At 32.0% G+C, this 18,863-nt stretch overlaps 1 long non-coding RNA gene across 1 annotated transcript; it reads left to right on the forward strand.

The window, feature by feature from the left end:
* Window positions 1-239: 239 nt before the first annotated feature.
* LOC112026169 (uncharacterized) lies at window positions 240-1,781 on the forward strand. Its single transcript, XR_002884340.2, has 3 exons — window positions 240-391; window positions 828-901; window positions 1,411-1,781. It is a non-coding gene; the product is annotated as an uncharacterized LOC112026169 (long non-coding RNA).
* Window positions 1,782-18,863: the final 17,082 nt, after the last annotated feature.

The raw sequence follows: 18,863 nt of genomic DNA on the forward strand, positions 1-18,863 counted from the left end.
CAATTTTTGCCCAACCCGCGGGTACCCGGCCCGGCCCGACCCTAATGGGCCGGATTTTACCCGGTCCGATTAGGAATAGGGTCGGGTATGGGTTTTTAAAAAAAAACCCGAAGCGGGTCCGGGTCGGGTTCGGGTTTTATCAAAAAACCCGAGACCCGACCCGAGACCCGGCCCGTTTAAAAACCCGGAACTTTAAATTACAAAAATACCCTCTATATATATAATACCTATAATCTAACCCTAATATGATAATCCCTCATTTCTTCAGCCTCCCACGCCTCCCTCAGCTCAGTCCGACAGTCCCTCTCCCTCAGCTCAGTCCAACACTCCCTCACTCCGACTGAAGCTCCCTCATTTTGCTCTGTTCTGATCTCCTTGGAAGACCCATCTGGTTTGTGCTCTCACCATCTTCTTCTTTCATTTTCCTTTCTTTTTTTTTTGTTTGTGTGGGGTTTAAAGCTTTGTTTGGTTTGGGCTTTTTGGGTATTTCCTTTGTATGAGCTCGATCTGTGACTATTTTCTCGGTTTCTGCTTCTGGAAAGAATCTTCCTTCTTGTGATTTTTTCATTTTCTTCTTCAAATTAGAAAAAAAAGTAATTTTTTTTAGGCCTGGTAAGAATGTTTCAGTGACCGTCTATTGTGTCGTATAGCTCAGACTTTTTTGTTTTCTGAAAGAAATTAATTTTTTTTTTTCTATTTTCTGATCTTAGTTGCAGTAATATTGTTGTGGTCTTATGTTTGTCCTTTGAAAAATAATGGGTTTTTTTTTTTAAAAGGTTTATTTTGTGGTTTATGGGTTCGATTTGCACTTATTTGCTCTGTTTTAGGTTTTGCTTGCAGAGTTTACTGTGGAATCTCCGAGACTTGGGCTTTGAAAAGCCGTTTGCTTTAGCTTTTTAAGGTAATATGTTGTTGTGAATGTACGATATTATTAATGTTCTTGCTTGCATGTCTGTTTGGGGTTAATGTGTTAGCATTTTCGTTATATACTATGTGTTTGGGTAACTCTATAATTAACAGTGTTTTTGTAAAAAAAAAATTTCCCTTTCTGGTTTGAGTTTACTTACTTTTTCTGAGTTGAGTAAATTTAAGATTGATTCTTGTTATCCTGGGGTTCAGTTAAGGACTATGTTGAAGTTTCTTTTTTGGGTCTTCTTTGATGTTTCAATTTGGTTTATAATTTTGTAGGCTTAATATGTTATTTTTTATTTTTTTATTAGTTCAATACTTCAATATTAATGCTTTTGCATGTTTTATCATTTATAGTAGTGAATCAGTGAAACCAAGTGTGAAATATGGTAGTGAATTTTTGTACACATATCTTTCACCTGATTCAAGTCTCAACTATGTTTATTTGCTAGTTACAATTTGATGAAGCTTATTCCATTTTTTAATTCATTGTTGTTGTAGGTTCTTCAACTATGTCTGGAGGTTGTACACTTCAATCAATTCTTGATAGCCTAATGAAGGGGATGGGAGTTGTGTCACAATTGTGGACGATTAGACATTTTATATTAATTTAGTAGCCTTTTTAATTTCTTAGATTTATTGGATTAATTTGTTGGTTTGTAATTATTCTAAGCCTTTTTAGCCTTTTATAATTTCTTAGCCTTTTTAATTTGTGGGATTGTGGAGGATAAGCCATTTTGTAATTTCTTAGCCTTTTTAATTTCTTAGATTTGTGGGATTTGTTTTGTAACTTTTTAATTTTTTGAACTTGTTGGACTTGTGATATTTAGTTCTTGGACTTGTTAAATTTATTTTATTTTTATGTTTAGCTAGTGATTTTAGTTATGACTTATTGATTTATAGACCTATAATTAATAGGTGATTTATTGATTTATGATTAATCTATGATTTGGATTGATTTGGCTGCATATGATTTCAATCGATTTGGCTGTCATATAACTGGCCAAAATGCCAAAAATCTTAATACAAAAATGTCAAAAGTATTAATGGGCTTCAATGGCTTGAATGGGCTTGAATTGGCTGCCCAATAATGCCTTGAATGGGCTTGAATTTGGAAAAAATCTGGCAAAAAAATCTTAATGGCCTTAAAATAAAATAAAAATTTGGTTGGGCCAGATTTGGGCCCAACGGCTAAACGGGGCCCGTGGGGCCCGCGGAGCCCGGCGGGGCGGGTCTGGGCCCCGAGAAAAAAACCCGATTAATAATCGGGCCGGGTCCGGGTCTTGGGTCTTGGCCCGCGGGTCGGGTCCGGGTATGCAAAAACCCGGCCCGAACCCGACCCGTTGCCATTCCTAACCACTACTGTGAAACTTTTCAGTTTTGACCTTGCTGAGAATATGCTTACGCGCTCGCATCTCAGTGGCCAAATTATTCAATAATTGAGTTTTTAGCCTTTATTATTTTATCTTTGTATTTTATGCTATTCTGCCGAATATTTTTTACAAACATAATACATGAAAGTTTCTAAAAATATATGTATATAATATAATACGTGGAAAAAAAATACTTAAATAAAAAGAGTATGGGTTTAGATTTATTGAAATTTTGTTATAGAATTTTAGTTGAAGTAGAATTTTTAAGCTCTTAAAACATATATCTAACAGAGTTTTACTTAAACTAAATTATTGTAATACTTGATAAGATAAGTACACGTTGAAGAAAAATAATAAATATATAAGATATAAAACCTAAAATAAAAAGAATCTAAAATAAAAAGAAGAAGAAAATAGTGGTGATGTAGAAAATTATATGAGCTCTAGAGGCTTTGATTATATATATAGATATATAGATTACTTAATTTTTTTCATATTTTTTATTTTAATAATATTTTTAAACGTTGTGATTCTAGTATGTACTTTAAGATCATTTTTATTATCTATTTTATTCTTCAATTTTAATGAAATTTGTAATTCTTTTTTTAACTTATATATAAATTGTATTTAATTTCTACATCACATGGTAAACCACAAGTTACTATTTTTTTTTTTAATTTAAGAAAAAAGACACTAGAATATTATCATGATTTTTCAATTGAATCAAAATAATAGATCATTAGATAAACAAAGAAGTAAACTACTATTTGATTTTAATAATAAAACATGCATGTGCGAAGAGGAAACTCGAATTCCAAACCTACTTATGTTGAAAAATTTTGTGAACCGAAACAGGAAGAGCACTTGATATGCAAGGGTGGTGTCAAAAGAAGAAAAAATCTAGAAAAAAGGAAAAGAAATCCAAGCTAGGTTTGAAACAGTGAAAGCAAACAAGACTTAAGAGGCTGAGCCCATGGTAATAATAATACATATACAGTAATATGTCAAAAAATAGCCGACAGTTTCAAAGTTTGAGAGCATTTTTATTTTCTAGAGGTGGTTGAAAAACAAAACCAGTGACTTGAGGGACGCGGCGAATCTATTTTCTGATCTCTGACTGGGCTTTCAAGTTTGAAGTGCTGAGATATACAAGGGAATTTTCAAAAAGAAAACTTGGACCAAAACAGGTTAAAGGAAAACAGCGTGGAGCCTGTCTTATTGGATTCTTTCTTGGTCCACCCTCCAACAACAACAAATTATACTCATTCAAACTTTCAAAGGATACGTGCATATATCTAGAATTTTACCGCATCATCACATCCCACGTGCATACCAACTTTCAAAGGATACGTGCATATATCTAGAATTTTACTGCATCATCACATCCCACGTGCATACCAAAGAACAATCCCTTCGCTTTTGAGTTTTCACATTTCACACGCTGGTTTTTTTGGTGGTATACTACCCACTCCATGACTCCACCCGAAACATCATAATTGGAGAACTGGAAAAGTTAAAAAGTACCGTAAGTTTTACTGTATAAAATTAACAATACTAATTGATAGGGGTAAGTACGTGATTGGCGGGTATATTTTAATTACTCAAATTGTTTAAACAACAATTTTCAATGTTTAAATAATATTATACATTTTTTTATACATTTTTTTAATCACTTATATTTTTAAAAAAATACAAACACCGTTATTAAAAATGTCTTACCAAATGGCTCTTGATAATTGAATATTTAAATGTGTTTCTGTAATTAATAACACATTCATTTGTAAGTTTCATGTAGTAAACTTGTCATAACCCAATAGCATTGTTACAAGTGTAAGATGATACAAACAAAATTAAGGTCTTGCCGGCTATACGGTGTTGGAATCTGGAATAATCTGTACATAATTTGGTCTCAGTCTGAACCCAAAACTGCTGAGGCCAGCCTATGTTCTAACTTTTCTCCGGACTTTAACAGATCTTGGTGTGTAAGTTACGTGATCCAATTTGCACGCATTAAGCCGGATTTTAATGCAATTCCTCTTTTTGGTGGCTAAATTTTTCTGCCCAAACACAAGCAAATATACAATAACTAACAAACTGTAACTCCAAATTCAGAAAAAATTTTAAGATTCAGAAATATGGAGTGTATTTCAATTTAGTAACTTTTGATTTGAGGAAAAAGAGACACAAATAGAAATGGGTTGTTCTGGGTCTGTTACTCTGTTTAGACCAATATGTAATTTTAAAAGAATAAAAAAAAGATAACACATCATTTGAAAATTGGAAGGCCATTGCTCTATCAATATGATATACATAGACAAGAAAACTGATGAAAGTTGATGGGTGAACCAATAATTCTCTTCTTCTTTTTTTTTCTTTTTTTTTTTAGGGACCAATAGAATCCTCTTGAAATTTTAGAGTTAAAACGCTCAATTAATAAAGTTTAGAGATCAATTATATATTTCAATCCTAGTTATAATATACCTCTGTTGTACTATATTGCGTAATGACGTAATGTGTGCGGTGTGCCCATTGTGTAGGTTTGAATTTTTTAATTCACCTCTGCAAAAGCTACCACTATGGGCCACAACTCACAAGTCACAAGTACCTATCGAAAAAAAAAAAAAAAAAAAAAAAAGAAAGGAGAAGAAGAAGTCAACCTAAATGGGCTGTTCGGATTGGGTCAACCCTTTCTTTTCTTTTTTTTAACAAAAAATATCATAAAAAAATAAATGTCAAAATAACAAAGTAATCAAAATAAAAGTTAAATAATACATAAAATCTTAAGTTTACACAATTCAAAGTTCACCAATGATATTCATCACTAAAAATTTTAGGTGATTTGCCATAAAATGCCCAAAGACGATGTAATTTTGGTTTTATTTTAAATTTTTACATTAAAATTATAAAAAAAAATTAGATTTTTTTTTTAAATTGAACAATAAGTGCCCATAGATCTAGTGACATTCTCAAGTCATATGCATTCCTCAACTCTTGTCGTCTTAGAATAAGACCTTGTCCCACTTGATAATAATAAAAGACATCGATTCACTTGCAGTAAATGATACTAACAATAATAATAATCTTATAAGTTTTATTGTAGAAATTTGAGGGGTTTAAATCAATGCTCTAACCTTTTATCACACCAAAGAATATAGAGTTTCAATCTAAGCTACTTGATACTTTCAAAATTTATATTTTAAGCTCAATTTCTTTAAATCTTGGGTCAAACTAGGGAAAAAAAAATGGTGGCTGCTATTTGAAATAAGTATTCATTACCTTTAAATGGTTGACATGATATTGCCTTCATATAGCTTAGTATTTAGAGTGATTTGCTAGCTTATTAAAAAAAAAAATATATATATATATATATATACAAAAAAAAAAAAGGTTTAAAAAATGGGATAGGTAACGAGTCAAACAAATTGACCTAACTTGGCCTAAAAAAAGGGCCGGGTACAAGTTAACCCATTTTTACTTCAAATAAAAAATTTTAGGATTTGGGTTAGGTACTTTAATTCGGGTTCAAGTCCGGTTAACGGGTTTAGGTATAATATTTTTCAAATATAATCATAAAATTAAGGGGAAATTATACTTTGTCCACCTGTGATTTGCCCAAAAAACACTTTATCTACTTGTAGTTTAAAAATTGGCACTTTACCCACCTGATCTTAGCTCCGTTTGTCTTCAATTACCCATCTCTATTTAAAATATGGATAAATTTGTATTTTTGTTACCCTTTTATGTCTTTCGTCTCTCAAAACATAAAAAACAAAAAAAAATCATGGGAAAAGAAGATCTAAAAGCTAGGTTTTTTGTAAAAATTATAATCTAATTTTTACAGATCTGCTTGAAATCATATTGAAATTTAAAGTTGTACTAGAATAAGACCATGTATAACTGACATTGTGAATGTTGGTATTAGCTTACTTAACCAAACCAAGAGATATTAGAGACAATTATAAATTGAAGTTGGCATTATGTCCGAACACAAGACTTCCTGGATGGCAGCAGATTCAAGCGGTAATGGAAGATTTGTGGAGCACGAGAAGATAGAGGAAGGAATTTGGATTGCAATGGTTCTTTCTTGAATACAAAGGATTAGATATAGAGGTTTTTCTTTTCTGAAGTTGAATGCAGTGGGCTAGCATCCATAATTTCATTATTCTGTCCCAATTAACTCCCTGATTGTGTTGTTTCAAGGAGCTCCTTACCAATTATATTGACCAAAGTCTCAAATTGTTCAAATCTATGATCCTATTTAACACAATAATTTTTTTTTTCCCAGATTGAACTAATCAATTAACCAAAACTAGAGCAATAAAAAATCAAATTATTGGTAAGTCAGAAGTTATGAAATATCTCAAAATGGTTTTGTTTTATTGCAATTAAGAGCGCAATATCATTGTAACCAGGTCTGAAACTTTTTTTTTTTTTTCAAAATGTTAAACCATCATTTCGTTAATTCACATTTTGTATATATTCTATTTTGTATTGATGGATTGTTCGGTATATGGTGGAGTGGGAGAAGATAGTGTGGAGGATGGGGCAGTGGATTGACTTCAGGGATGGGTACAAGACCATAGACTTGAGTTACATGGAGACTGAATCACATTGTGTATTTATTTATTTCTTTTAGCAATTGTTTGAAAATTTAAAATTTCATGGCTTACTGTACCTTGAGAAAAAAATAATATGGTTCCATTTATGAGAATTTCTTGTAAAGCTTCTACAGCCAAAATCGTAGTTGTTACTCTCAAACTAATTTCATGAGCATTATTGAATGGGGCTTTAGAGATTTTTCTTGGTTGAAGCTGGTGTTCGGTACTACAAGTTCAAAGAACATTTCTCAACAATGCTATACAAATTTCAGAACTTCTTGCGCTGGTAGATTGTTATTAGTGCACCATCTTTTTTATATGATACCACCATTTCAATTTTTAATGTGTTCAAATAGAAGATCTAAAAGTTGATACATGGAAAGAAGATGTAAAAGTTAGGTTATAATTTTTACAAAACCTAGCTATTAGGTCTTCTTTTCCCTTGATTTTTTAGTTTTTTTATGTTTTGAGAGGAGAGAGACCTAAAAGGGTAACAAAAAGACAAATTTACCCTTATTTTTAACTTTTTCAGACAAACCACAGGAGGGCAAAGTATAATTTCTCTTCAAATTAATATCAGTAATACCATGATTTACTTATTTTATCTCTAAAAAGAAAACGACTATAAATTATTTTTTTTTTCCTTCATAGGAATTTTTTTTAAAGGACGAGTAAGTGGACAACATTTGAATTTTTTCACCCTACCCCGATCAAATTTGAGTATTTAGAAGACCAGGCGCATATAAACTATAAAGTACACTTCGAAGGCTTAAACCGTTTCCCAAAAAAGAAATCTTAACCCGTGAGATAAGGCCCATACTGCACTGTTTTCAAACTGCTCGTCTCAAACAAGTGGGCTTTAATTAGTAGTCCAGTCAATAAAAAACCTAAATTTGATTTCCAGATGTTAAACTGATATTAGATTGAACCCAGCCTGTTCATCAAAAAAAAAAAAAAAAAGAATAAACCCAGCCCAATTAGCACAGAAGGGGCTTTAGGTCTTCAAATTGTGTTTTTTTTTTTTTTTGGATAGAATCTATTGTTTTTGACTTTTGAGAACAAAGTTGAATTTTGGCTGACTAAAACATCATATATTATTCTACATAGTAAAAGTTGTGATTACGCCTGGCTAGACCAAAATACATATATTCCTTTTTTTTTATACGGAGTAATATGTTCTTGATTCTTAAATGATGGATGAAAAATATGGCAAAAGGAAGCAACGGAAAGAGAAAATATGAGAAAATTTTGTTTTACAATGGGTAAGCATGATAGAGAAGATAGGATAGAATAAGAAAACTAAAAATATGCTATATTAATTAAATAAAATAGTATTTTTTGGAAAGTTAGATATAATAGTAAAAACTAAATTAATGAATAAAAAAAATTATATTCCGTATCAACTTCTTAAGAATTATATATTAATATAGACTTTAAGAAGTTTAGGGTATTTAATTTTAACTTTGACTCGTTTTAGATGGAGAGTATATATATACGCACACACAATTAGTTGGTGTATTTTCTTTTCTTCTCCAACCTATTGAACAGTTTTTTGGTGTAGTCTTCCTTTCTCCTACCTACAACCATGTAGTTTCTCCGATTTTTTTATTATAATCAAATTGTATAGGTTTTATGTATTTGTTGCCTTTGGTTGTTTAAGTTAATTTCCTTAAGTTTGATCTTATTTAAATGTTTATGTTTTGATCCAAGTTAATTATTTTGTTGTCCAATATATAATTATATCCTAAATTTGTTCAATCTTCATCGAAACAAATTGGAGCACAAGGGTAAGAGTTTCGCATCAAACTCCTTAGCTATGGAATGTTCATCATTTCCAATTGGTGTTGTACACCTAATTTATATTTATCCTTTCTGATTATTGTGTTGCACACCTATTTTAAATTATAAAAGAACATTCAACTCAATTCATGGATTTTGTTTAATCAAATACATCTTCAGTTCTTATTAGTTTTTATTGAACTGTTCTTATAAACATGTTTTGCTTTACTTGCCCATGAGATCATTTAGTCTGTAAGGACTAGAGTTTGAATCTCAGCCCACCAAGAACAGTGGATGATAGCCCAATAAGCCTAAAAAATATATTTGTTAAAAAATGGGTTTAACAAGAAAACGCCTCAACAAATTAAATATGGGCCATAGCTGATGGAATAGATGTCAATGAGATTAAAAACACAAATTGATAGAAATAACGCTCCTCAGTCAAGTCCAAAGATGAGATGTTCTTATATTAACTCAAGCTTTTTTGAATACAATGTGTTCTTCTTTTTTTCTTCCTTCTTAGATTACATGTCCCATTTTTTACGATGGTCATGTCCTTATATAGTCTTTCACCCCTTCATCCCAACCTTCCACCTATTGATTTCGTAAAAAATCCCTTGGATGCTTGTCCCATCATGACCTCTTGGAAGCTTTGTGAGTAGTTGTGAGCTGAGATGACACTGTTTAGGTGTCATTTTTCCATAAATGCAGTTAATTCATTTGGTGCAGTGCATTTAATGTGGTGGTGACAGCCTTCTTCCCAGATATTTCTTCTATTATTGTTGACTGAGCTCTGCTACCTTCCCTGAAGCTTAACTTTCCAGAATGGTTACCTCCCTAAAGCCCTCCTGTGGTGGCTCGACTCCTCAGGGATCACAATTGACCTATTATTCTCTTCCTTTATCCTCAGCCCCTTGACTTAAGCTTAACAATCCATTTAACCATTCTCAAGCTTTTGTTCGTCCTCAAGCATGGCCCATAACCCAATATACTTGCTCAGACTTCCTATCCTCACATAGTCTTATCAATTTCTTTATTGAATTCTTCTTATCAACATTTTACTAACAGTTTTTTGTTTAATTCTTATCACATGTCTTATACAATCTCATTAATTCAAATAGAGATGATTAACCAAAAAAAGATTTCTCTAAGTTGCCTTAAGCAAGTGATAGAAATGCTGCAAGAGATAAAAGATGACATATGGCACTAGCAAATTCTGAAGGTCAATAAGGTTGGTAATTTCATTAATCTTTTATTTTTTGGTTTTAAATTGTCAAATTTTAGAAATTTAATTACCGAATTTTATGAATCTTTAAAAAGTCATCATCCTTCCAATTTTTTTTTATGCATTGATTAATTTTACTCTTTAGCCATCACTATAAAATAGTTTTTTTTTTTTCCTTGCAATATTTATGGAACTTATTTGACTAAAATAGTAAAATCAAAGTTGAAATGATAGCTTTTTTAAATTTATTTTTTATTTATTTGTTTTAAAGTCTGGTAATAAGTTGTCATAGACTCATATGTAAGAAATGTTTGTCGTAGGACATTCCAATCATAGGCTGTTAAAAGTCTGTTCGGTAGCAGTGTTCAAGTATTATCTATGTGCTGTTCACATCAGTGAGTCTCACGAATTTTAATATATTTACAACAATGTCATTCAGCATCATCATTTAAAAACCAAAAACTGCTATGAGGTGTTTTCAAAATATAGTGTTTAAACAACATAAATTGAAAACTGTGACTCAAACACCTTTTACTAAACACTCTTACCAAAACTTTAAAAAAAAAAAAAAAAAATTGGGGCCCATAGTTTTCAGTGTTTTAACACTGAAAACTGATGTTTGAACTTTCCTACCAAACAGACCTAAAGTTTACATACAATTTTGCAATTTATATGGTTCTATCTTTTTTTCTTTTTTTTTTTAAACTCAGTTTAATTTTCTTCTTGATTATTATTATTATTATTTTTTTAAGTTTGTCAAAAAGGATTTCAAGCATCCAAAAAAATGTTTGTAATCCATATGAAGAACTTTACAAATTTTTTTCATTTACATGAAATGTTTCTCTTATGATTCAAATGAAACACTATTCATTTACTTTTTGTTTCTCAAATAAATTATGTTTTATAAAAGTTTATGTATAAAATCATGCGTTGCATGGGAAAAATTATGGTAGGTTCTAAAATTAGAACAAAGGGTCCTATTCCTTGAATAGTTCTATCCCCTAAAAGTGGCCAATTGTAAGTTGTTTTGTCTAAAGATTTTAATAAAGAACAAGGATATACTAAAAACATAGTGTATAAAGAGGTATTCAACAATTTTCCAAAGGCAAAAGTCACTTCTAACATATTTTTTAATCATTACTATTATTGTTAACAATACTGATATGCATGAAATATATACAATAAAGTATTCTCATATCTACATATTTAGCTTTTATGCTATTTTGTGATTGATTATATATTATCTTTGTGTTATAGGTAATAATGGCTTTCCATGCAAAGTGGGGCTATGTCAATTGCTAAGCCAACTTGAAGATACCTGGAAGGCATGAAGTAAAAGGAAAAAGAAAAGAATAAAGAATGAAAGAACGAGAAAAATAGACCTGAAGACGTGAAGTGCAAAGAAAGGAAAAAAGAAAACAAAGAAAATTAAAGAGGAGCAAGAGCTAAGAGCCAATCTGACGTGGACATAAAGAACTACATATGGGCTTGAGGCGTAATTTCTTACTTGTCAATTTGGGTTCTCTAGTGTTTTATGGAAATACATTAACAAATTGTTAGCATCACCAGTGGGAATGCCAAATGAGAAATGTAAGGATTATTTAGCATTAGAAGCCAAAAATCACCCAGTATTTGGACTTGTAAACATTCGGAATTGTAAAAAATTTTACAATTGTGCTACAATTTTACAAATTGTTAGGATTATTTAGCATCTTATTAAAAAGATGCTACTGTAGCACAATTGTATTTCTAAATTTTGTTTTTTTAATTGTCTCTCTCATCCTTTTTATCCGACCAACTTTCTCTCACTATTTCTTTTCTTTTCTCTATCTTCCTTCTCTCTCTCATTCTGCTCTCCTCTCTTTAGACTCAAAGCCCCATAGCCACCACAGTGACCACACCATGGCCTGACCCACTGTCACCGACCATGGCAAGCCACCACCCACTTATTATTTATCTTCTCTCGTTGCAGATCAGTGTGGTGGCGTGGAGATCAGCGTTTGGGGTTTGGCGCAAAGATTGGTGTTTAGGTGTGGAGTGGAGATCAGATTTGGGTGTGGGGTGGAGATCGATGTTGGGTGTGGTGATCGGCGTTGGGCATGGGATGTGGAGATTGCCGTTGAGCATGGAGATCAGCGTTGGGCGTTGGGCATGGGATGTGGAGATCACCATTGGGCATGGGTTTCCGGCATTTGGGTTGGATTTGGGTGGTGACGACGGTGATAGCGGCAGCTTAAAGACTGGGTTAGTAGTTGTTTGGTAGTTGTTGTGGCGGCGAGATCGACATGGTTGTGGGTGATTTTTTGATGGTTGGTTAAGTTTTTGTTGATTTGGGTGATTTTTTGTTGTGATTTTGCTAGGTATGGGTTTGCTAGAGGTTGAGGCCGGTGCTAGAGGTTGAGGGAGAAAGAGAGGTCGATGCTAGAGGTTGAGGGAGAAAGAGAAATAGTAAAAAAAGGATTAAAAAATAATATTTAAATAAAATGGGAAAAAAAATAGAGTTTTGGGATGTTGGGTGTGTTGTAAAATGGTATGGTATAATTAATAAAAAGCTTTTTAGGATGATAAAATAGGATAGGATGGCATTTCGGGATGTGGATGCTCTTATAGGACAATTAAGCCACGGGTTTAAACTTTCAGGCTTTAGGTCGGCATTCAAGGGTAGATATAAATTAGTTGTTAATTTGTGCGATGCACAGGATGGTTAAATAAAAATTAAAAGTATTTATTTTGCTTGAAGGTCTATGACTTGACTTAAAAAAAAAAAAAAAATTATAACTTGAAAATGAATGAAAATAAGTAATTTTTTATCCAATACAATGGTTTAGAAAAATTCTTTTTCTTCATATCATTGGTTCTAGATAACACATTCCGGTGTGAGCTATTTTATGGTGATGACTTCGTACAATACTCAACAACAATAAATCTACTATCCACCACCAATCTAATCTATGTTATCTTGATAGTAGATCTACAAATTGCATTCCCATATCCTTCATCATTTAGAAAGTAACTGAAATAATGATTGTATGTAATTTATAAATTTTATTCTTTTACAATATATATAAAATTATTAAAAATAATTAAAATAAAATCTAATGTTTTAGAAATTTTTTGAAATAAAATTTAAAATTTCTTAAAATTTAGTTAAAAGAGTTTCTATTTTACCTAAAAGTGAACTATCACAATTATGGGAATTTAACCATTTTTTGCAAAAATAAGATAACCATAGGCCCAATTTTTATTTTATAGCATAGGATGTTACAGTTAAAATGTACCATGTGTAATATGTTAGTCCATTGTAATAGTTCCAAATAATATCCTAATAACTATCTATATGAGTTTTTTTTTTTAATGATGCCATAAAGGATGGAGTTTAATAGAAGTCATTTAAGATCCAATATATCCAATAATTAAAAAAAAAAAATGTAATTGTAAGGTTGAATTTAATCAACCATCTTGTTGGCTTTATTCCGTTCCAATTTGCTTGTATTTCAGCACTTAGAAACCCTGTATTTAGGTGGGATTCATGTAAGGGTAGTGAGTGAGAGAATGTGAAAAAATGCTCAAGATTGTGCAAGGATGCAAGGCTTCACGGTTAGGACTCGCGGGTGACTCGCAACTGGTGAGCCGCCAAATGCAGCACACGAGTGAAGCGTGCGAGAAGATGAACAGTCGCACTAGCTGGAGCACTACAGGATAAAAAGTTCAGCCTGGCTGTTCTGTTATCTCGCGGCTTGGACTCGCGACTCAGCCAAGTCGTGAGGCCAAGCCACCAACCAGCTCTATTTTGAAAAACCTGATTCTTCGCATTCCTATCTCATCCTAGTATAAATACTCCTTAAACCCACAAAATGTAGAGAGTTTCTGGAGAGAATTTTGAGAGAGAAACCCTAGAGAAAAACAAGATTGATTCATCCACAATCTTCACATAGAGACTCTTCAAATTTCTCTACTGTCACACTCTCCATGGATACATCCTTGAGAGGTTCTTGACGAAGTCATTTTCTCACCATACCCACGTCTATAAGAAGGTATTTTGGTGCTAAGGGAAGCAGTTTGGAAAGGACCAATGGTTATTGGTTGATGTTATGGTTTATAGCGGAATCCGGCAAACTAGAAAAGACAAAGGTTCGACGTAACCTCGTTGGAGCAAGAAGCTTGGAGGGCTTAGGTACCTGAGTAGATTAGACTTGAAGAGTCTATTGTTGTTCATGTATCCCAACTTCATTTTCTAGTGGATTATTGACTGCTTGGAGGGCAGTGGAGAGGTTTTACGCCGAGGGCTTCGATTTCCTCTTCGATAACACATTGTTGTGTTGTCCTTGTATTTGCATCTCTCTTCCCTTAATCTTTACCATTTATTTTCTATTGTGGATGTAATTTTAATTGGTTTAGATTGTTTATCAATTCTATTATAAGCTTGTTATCTTTTTCTGCACATATATTGTTTGATATAAGAACTTGAATTGGTATTTTGTTGTTTGGGGGTCTAAACGTTCATAGTGTTTTCAATGCTATTTGAACTTTCAGTAATTTCAAAAGTTTTTTAATTGTAAATTTTTTAATCATAAAATAGACTCTATTTAAACTCTAAAGGAAAGCATTCAGAATGATCACATCATTGATACCATATCATGATGGCTGCAAATAACAATATTATTATTCATGATTAATAGATGAACAATGAAACTGTAAATTAATAATTTAGCAATTCAAATACCAAGTTTAAAATACAACAACACATATAGAAAAGACTCCAAATTTTGGAACATACTTCTTCTGCCAATTTCATTATTCAATCAAAACCAAAGTTTCAAAGATAATTTCAATTCAATTAAACCCAATACATACATACACATGAACGTAAAAAATTCAAAAAATAAAAACACAATATCTCTCATATATTTTAACATTAAACTTGATAAATAAAACTTTACATAACTTTTTGTTTTAAAGGCACTTCAAGAACCAAAATCAATGCAAGAGACTATATAGCAGAGTGGTGTTGGAAGAATAATCCCCCCCCCCCAAAAAAAATTATTTAAAATATAATATAGGAATGAAAAGTCGAGTTGAAATTGTAACAAATAATCCCTAAAAAAAACTATTTATAATATAATATAGGATTATGGATTCCTAATCAAATTTGGTTAGAGTTATGGATTCCTAATCAAATTTGGTTACATATATTTTTTTTTAAAGGATGAATATGTTGGTAGAGTCCATTTGATATAAAATTCAAATCCTATTGAAATTAAAAATGATATATATTTGTTAAGTCTCATTTGATATAATTATAGAGTTTAAATCCTATTGAAATTATAATTTCTGATCAACGTTAATATAATAAAAAAAATGAAAAAAAATAAGAGAAAGAAAACGTGATTGATAGATATGAAGAAATGTGATAGAATTTTTATTTTATTTTTAAATGTCATCAACGTAAAAATTATCAAATTAATGGAGATATATTCCCTTTTTTGGGATAGGTTTATATTAATGGACTTATTATATAGTTTGTTAGGATTATCTAAAAATTCTCTGAGTAGGTGATAATTTAAGTCTCCTTTAAGTATAGTGGTTGTATGACACCAAACAACTTAATTTAATTTTTTTAAAAGAAATTTAATAAATTTTCTACAAGTTGGTTCTATAAAATCAAAAGAATTAAATCAAATTAAAAAATTATAAATAAAAAATTACTGATGTGGAAAATTGTGGAGAGGTCAACCAAAAGTCAAAGGCTTCGATTCTATATATATATATATATATAGATAAGAGCAAAACAGAAAAATAAAAGGGGAGAGAAAATAGAGGCTAGGGCAAAGCGTGTAGCATGTAAAGGCAGCTGCATGTGGCTTCTCTGTAGTTTTTCTCCATGACAACACTGTGACTATTTTTTCTCTATTTTATTTGTCTATTTTAATGTTAGTATTTTGTTTTTGTGTTTTATTTCAATTACTATGAGTAGCTAAATTTTCAATTAAGGTTTTGGATGAAACCTTGTTAAGAATTATCAATATTATTTATGTGATTTAATTTTTCCCACAGTAGTTGTTCTTTAATGATTTAAATTGTTCTTGCTTCACATCAATTTACTAAGATAGGATTCTAGATATGAGTTCAATCGTGTTTTTCTCATGATTTAGGATTTATCTTAATCAATTGAATGCTTGGATTATGATTGTTTGATTTTAAAATTGGATATCTCTTGTGATTTGTTTGTCAACGGATACAATTGATGATTTGATTTTATACCTAAGAAGTGAAGAAAAGCATGCTTTAGAGTTTTAAAACAGAGGTTTTTAATGATGATAATTTCCATGATAGCAAGATTGATTTCTAGATTATCATGTAGTAGTTGGAAAAAATTAATGATCATGAATATATGTTGATATGAATTAACAAGGTAGATTCCAAAACCTTAATTTCTTTCTCTTGATTGTTTACATCTTTTTACTGCTTTATATCACATCTTTGCTTTGTTTAATTATTTGCTTAGTTTATTTAATTTCAAAACAACCAATTTTTATTAAAACTAGATTAGAATTAATTTGGTTAAGATCTGATTAATTTTCCTAAGTTCATACAAGTCCCTGTAGGTCGACCTCATTTTTGTCAAATTATACTTTGGTACAATTTATACACACTTGCGAGTACTTTAAAATTTCACAACAAATACTACAAATCACTTATATTGAAGATCCATTAGATACGAAATTCACATGCAAATAGTTTGATATATGTAACTACAAATGACATTATAACACAATTGGTATGTTAGGAGATAATTTTTTTTTTTTTTTTTTGTTATTGAGGTGTTATGGTTTTATATTTGATGGTTGTTATATAATTACCAATGCAATGAATGTATTCATATGTTCGTGAAAAAATGAATACCGAAAAAACATTGAATTCATATGTTCGTGTGTAAATGTGTTCATTTTTTGAAGCTGGTCTCATTACACTCTTGATTGTATAAGTAGTTTTCAAATGCATAATATGATCAAACATATACTTAAATCTCAAATTGTAATGAATTGAAAATTATGACACTAAATCCAAAAAAAAAAAAAAAAAAGAACCCCATGTAAGGCTAGTATTATTTTAATGGATTAGTTATATTATTTTAATGTGTTGAATATTAAAATAGAAGATATGATGTAAGGTGTAGGATCAGTTTTTGTACTCCAAGCCCAAAGGATTTGGATTATGAGCCCAATGAACCCATAACAATGAATTTATAGAGAGTGGCCAAAAGAGCTAGGTTGATTGTAAACTAAACAATAGTTAACTATGGTGTTAAAGAATGAATTGACATAAAAACACACTTTAAAGCCCTTCAAATTGATGTCCGAGGAGGTATATTATTGAATGAAATATGAATACAATTCTTAGAGCTATAGTGAACTTCCTTCTCCTCTTCCTCCTTTTTTCTTTTTCTTTTTTCTTTCTATCAGAGGCCTTTTTCCTTTATATAGCATCCTTCCCCATCATCTTCATCATCTACTTGTTCTTCATCTAAGTATCCACTTGAGTATATGTCACGTCAGGTCTCCTCTTTAGCTCTCTATGAGTAGTAGTAGATGAGATGACACTGTTTAGGGGTCTTCTCCACATTAATGCGGCCAGAAAAGCAGATGCAATGCATTTAATGTGGTGGTGGCAGCTTTTCCTTTTAGATATTTCTCCGTTCTTCTCATCTCCAGGCATGCCCAAAGCTTATCCTTATCATTGAAGTCGTTAGGAAGATCACTCGAACCCTCCAGATATTTGCTTGACCAAGAATACTTGCATCCGAGGAGAATGACCTCTTCGGACCACTGGTGCTCTCTTCGGACTGTACCCCTTCATATTCAGGTATCTTTCTTTCATACGAACTTCTTCTCAACCGCTTTCATCTCTTCGGACACACAATAACCTTCAAATATGGCCCTAGGCCCAATACATAAGGTTGGGCTTTCACCCTCCATAATAGCCCCTCAAAATTTTAATTTTTCCCTCGTATCCGAGGAGAAAAATAGGATTTTGATTTGTTACGAAATAAAAACTTAAAGTACAAAAATATTTGAGTTCAAACGTGTATGAGCATAGATTTAGGCACTTCATAACTGCTGTTGTAATTTCAGTATTCCCAAAGCGCTATTAATTACTCTAGGCGGCGTTTTGTCTCTGTTATCCAACGGTGGGCTATTGATCCAACGGACATGGTTCTTCCTTAGAATTTGGGCGGGATGACTCCTAACCCTTCGTTTGTCCCTATATAAAGCCTCAGAAGAGGTTTTTTCTCCTTTACTTTGCATATTCTCAAATTTTCCAGCGAACTAAAGCACTCAAATCCATCGAGCTCTTCAATCATCAAACCCAGAATTTGTAAGAATCTCTACGAGTTTAAAGATCATTCCCCGACTTAGTTTGCGTAAGTTCTCATTTACTCAAACCTTTCATCTTCTCCTCAGTTAGCTTCCTCGGCCTTCGAGTAGTCACTCCTCAGTCACAGCGTTTAGAGTCTCCTTTTTCTTGTTTAACTAAGATAGGTAGATTTTAGTATCTGGTGGATAGCCCCGCCTAGATGGAGGAATTTAGGACCACATATCGCATACCTCAAGATGTAGGTTTGAGATATTGCCCTCTAGAAAAAATACTAACAGATCGAAAGGCATGTGAAGTTATAATCCCCATCATTGCCTTCTTGGAAAGAGGAATGACTATCCCTATGGGCCCTATCACCACTAATTACCTTCGAAACCATAGGCTTAGTCCTGAACAATGTGCGCCTAATGTCTTTAGAATCTTAGGAGTAGTTGATGATTTGAACCATCATCTAAGATTGGGATTCACCTGGCTCGACGTGGTACATATGTACAAGTGTCACAGTCAGAAAGGAGCGGGATATTATCTTAAATCCCGATCCGACGCTGTTAGGCTCGCCTCCTGCCTTCCCAAATCTAACAAAGGGATGAAAGACGACTATCT

The sequence above is a fragment of the Quercus suber genome, unplaced genomic scaffold (genome assembly GCF_002906115.3).
Source record: "Quercus suber isolate HL8 unplaced genomic scaffold, Cork oak 2.0 scaffold_54, whole genome shotgun sequence".
Taxonomy (NCBI): Eukaryota; Viridiplantae; Streptophyta; class Magnoliopsida; order Fagales; family Fagaceae; genus Quercus; species Quercus suber.